Source organism: Pseudophryne corroboree, chromosome 5 (genome assembly GCF_028390025.1).
Source record: "Pseudophryne corroboree isolate aPseCor3 chromosome 5, aPseCor3.hap2, whole genome shotgun sequence".
NCBI classification, from domain to species: domain Eukaryota; kingdom Metazoa; phylum Chordata; class Amphibia; order Anura; family Myobatrachidae; genus Pseudophryne; species Pseudophryne corroboree.
Genome location: NC_086448.1, coordinates 164,620,033 through 164,624,369, shown reverse-complemented (window position 1 = coordinate 164,624,369; position 4,337 = coordinate 164,620,033). Strand labels below are relative to the sequence as shown.

General features: G+C 45.9%; 2 pseudogenes; both read right to left on the bottom strand.

Annotated features, from left to right (window-relative positions):
- Positions 1–931: 931 nt before the first annotated feature.
- On the bottom strand, positions 932–1,051 carry LOC134929881 (5S ribosomal RNA; annotated as a pseudogene).
- Positions 1,052–1,461: 410 nt separating this feature from the next.
- LOC134930382 (5S ribosomal RNA) lies at positions 1,462–1,581 on the bottom strand (annotated as a pseudogene).
- Positions 1,582–4,337: the final 2,756 nt, after the last annotated feature.

The window sequence follows — 4,337 nt, the reverse complement described above, 5'->3', positions numbered from 1 at the left end:
GGGTTAGGGTTAGGCACTAGGGGGGTTAGTGTTACGCACTCTGGATGGAGTTAGCCCTAGCCGACACCCCCCAAAGGTTAGCCCTAGCCACCATCCCCAGACAGTTAGTCCTAGCCGCCACCCCCAGAGAGTTAGGAAAGGGGTAAAAATACTAGAGAGAGGGGGGACAAAGAGGGAAAACTCAGATCCCTCTCAGGGAAAGTCTTTGTTAAGAAGCCCAGAGGCTTCCATAGGCAATGCCATCTATAGATATATTGGGGGTCATTCCGAGTTGATCGCTCGCTGCCAATTTTTGCAGCGCAGCAATCAGGTAAAAAAACTGCAAAACTGTGCATGCATATGCACCGCAATGCACATGCGCGTCATACGGGTACAAAGAGGATCGGTGCTGGGCGATGGGTTTAGCCAAGATTCCACAGCCGAACGCAAGGTGATTGACAGAAAGAGGAAGTTTATGGATGTCAACTGACCGTGTTCTGGGAGTGTTTGGGAAAACGCAGGCGTGTTCAAGGGTTTAACCGAAAAAACAAAAACAAAGAAGTATAGGAAAGTAGACTTTTTTTTGGGAGCACTCTAATTCAGAGGTAAAAATTGTAACATATCACTGGTAAAATCATTTTTATTAGGTTAATGTTTAAGTTGAATTTAAGGAGTGTAAATATTTGAGTGAAATAGCCTCGCGAACATATGAAAGTGAATTATAAATCATAAGTGATCACAATATCACAATTTGCGAAATGCCGGAAATTAATGGCTATTGTACCAGGATTAAATCATCATTGCACATTGTTTCTCATATAGAATGTGACCATCATTTATTCTGCATATATCCATTATGGATCATTTTGGCCGCAGAAAATTAAATCATAGGTCATATGAAACTGAGTACCTCGTGGTATTTGTCTAGGTGACAGTCTATTTGGGAGCCAATTTATTGCAGTACCAGGGTGTTCAGAGGTGGTCTCCCATCCTATTACTAACCCGGCCTTTCACTGCTTAGCTTCCAAGGTCAGAAGAGATTGGGCATCTCCAGTGAGGTATGACCGCAATTATTGAGCTCACCTTTTTTGGTCACCTATATGTTTGTAGTGTGATCACTGTATATCCACATTGGTAAATTTTATAGGCAATCAGGTCATATGAAACCGAGTACCTCGTGGTATTTGGCTCCCGAATAGACTGTCACCTAGACAAATACCACGAGGTACTCGGTTTCATATGACCTATGATTGCCTATAAAATTTACCAATGTGGATATACAGTGATCACACTACAAACGTAAAGGTGACCAAAAAAGGTGAGCTCAATAATTGCGGACATACCTCACTGGAGATGCCCAATCTCTTCTGACCTTGGAAGCTAAGCAGTGAAACGCCGGGTTAGTAATAGGATGGGAGACCACCTCTGAATACCCTGGTACTGCAATAAATTGGCTCCCGAATAGACTGTCACCTAGACAATTTATTGCAGTACCAGGGTGTTCAGAGGTGGTCTCTCATCCTATTACTAACCCGGCCTTTCACTGCTTAGCTTCCAAGGTCAGAAGAGATTGGGCATCTCCAGTGAGGTATGACCGCAATTATTGAGCTCACCTTTTTTGGTCACCTATATGTTTGTAGTGTGATCACTGTATATCCACATTGGTAAATATTATAGGCATATGTGGCACAAATGCCAAAAGCATATGAGAATAGATGCAATCGCCTGACTTAGTCAATAAGTGACACGTCAGGCACAAATAAGTACAACACTGAGTAGAAAACCTACTGTGCGGGAAAATTATTCAAAACCACACAGCATCCACACATAGGACTTGCTTTTTACTCATAGAGAAAAACTCGGGAGACACCAGTATGACCGTGTCAAAATACACTATGTATAAGTGCTGAGTATAAATGCTCCACACAAACTGCACATATAGCAGTAAAATTACACAGTAGTATATGAGCTACAATAATAAAAAAAAAATGTTTAATTATTAGTATCTTGGCACTGAAATAAAAAATTCCAAGATATAATTCTTACACCCAAACCTGTAGCGCTAACACTACGCTGGTATACGAGAAAAAGGGGGGGGGGGGTAAGTGCTCGGTGCTATATAGGTATTATAGCTTGCTGCTGTTAATCATAGCATTGTGAATTTAACCCGGCACTATGCTCCTCTTAATTGTCTAGGAAGGAAACAATTGTGTCCTTTCTGCTGTTACTGATTTGAAAGAATAATTGAAGAATATGCTCCTCTTGATTATTTAAGAAAGAAACAATTGTATCCTTCAGCTGTTACTGATTTGAAAGAATGATTAAAGAATTGCTCCTGATCCTATTTGGAAGGAAACAAAGTATCTAGTACTATTCCTCCTAGTCGTTATACAAGTTTGCTGAGCATGCACACAGTTCTCTGACAGGTACTGATAAGCCAAAATGAATTGCTTGAAGGTTAATAATGTAATTACAACCTAGTTTTGTATATACTCAGTCTGAGGTGTTCGAAACATTTGTCATACATGAAGTATTCTGACAGATGCAGGTAGCCCAGAATTGTGTGCTGGCAGATTGAAAAAATGCGGGGTATATACGATACCACAACCAAGATTGGTATTGATGATGGAAGTCCCGCTCCCCGCCGTGCCGGAGCTCCGAGGATTGCAGCGGCGTGAAGTCGTTGTACCCACTGGTGGGTGAAGCGTAGCTCTCACGGCTGATGCCTGATGCCTCCTATGGTTTCCGGCTGGTGCGGTCACGTGTGTACATCACGTGACCGTGGTTCCTGTTCCTGACGTACGTTTCGCATAATGAGCTTGATCACAGGGCATAGCGTTTGCAGGGCGGGTGTCTGATGTCAATTCCGGGGCCAAAAAGACTGAAGTGTTCGAAAGGGCTGAGTAAGTCCAGTGCTACTCTGAAACTGCACAAAATGTTTTTTGCTGTGCTCGGCTGCAAAGGCGTTTGCACACTTGCAAAGCAAAAATACACTCCCTCGTGGGCGGCGACTATGCATTTGCACGGCTGCTAAAAGTAGCTAGCGAGCGAACAACTCGGAATGACCCCCATTGTGCGGGAACACGCCCTGGAAAGTTTGGAATTCTATGCAGACTGTAGTGCCGGCAGGCTGCAGTGGTTATCTCTTTAGTGCATATACAGATGGGTCCACGTTTATCTTGACCTTTTGGGACGGTCCGGCGGATCGGGTTCCGGGACCAGCGGTACTTACCTGTCCGGATGCTCTGGCGCGGTCCCTCCGGTGGGGGTGCAGGCTGCTGGCGAGGGGCACAACTTGCAGGCATGTCTGGGAGGAAAGGGCTCAGAGGCAGCAGCAAACATTTGTGCAGCTTCCAGCTGCAGAGGTCCGGGATGGGCGTCGCCGCCTTGGAAGGATCAGCTAATCTAAAACACTCAGTCACCTGCAAGGTTTGCAAAACCAATGGGAAACAGTCTGCAGGTATAAATCTAGGGATTTCTGGGTAAGCAAATTGCCAGTGCAACGTCTCTCACACAGCCTTGTGTGTGCTAGTTCCCTGTGCTCCACAGCATTGCTTCTAAAGCATCCTGTTCCCTGAGTTCTCACCTGGATTGCTGGATCTACACCCGGTTATTTCTCCTCGTATGCTGACCTCTCAGCGAGTCTCAGTTACCCCAGTCTACAGTCTTCCTATCCGGGTTTCCGCCAGACGTTCGTCCACAGACGTACAGGTCCTGCCGATGCAACCGCTCTAACAAGTAAACAGCTAGGGCACCTGTGGAACCTCCTTTAAAGCTCTATGAAAAGACTTTCATTCAACCTGCTCGGCTAATCCTGCCTAAAGTCACCGATACCAAACCGCACGCCACAATTCCGGATTCACAAAACCCAGTCCCCGTGACAGTTTGCACTGGCCATATGGATCCGGAGGGTGCTCATGGTTCCGGTACGGATCTTCTGCAGGGCATAGCAGCTCGTCTGGAGAGTCTAGAGGAATCCCAGCGCCAATTAGCTCAATTTATTCAAGGGATGGCTACCCGCCAGGATTTCATGAAAGCCGACATTGCTCATGTCGCCACTGGTCGACGCCCAGAGACTCAGCAAGTGCCGACCGCCCCAGTTCCTATGGTAGCTTCCCTTTCATCCCTGTGACTACTGACGCCCACCAAATTCGACGGGAACCCGAAGATGTGCCGCGGGTTCTTAAACAAGTGTGAGATTCATTTCTCTTTACAGCCCTTTAACTTCCCATCACAGAAGGCAAAGGTAGCATATATAGTCTCCCTCCTGGCCGGTCCAGCCCTGGATTGGGTGTCACCCCTGTGGGAGAGAGCTGATTCTCTACTTGACAAATATGATGAATTCATCGCTACCTTCC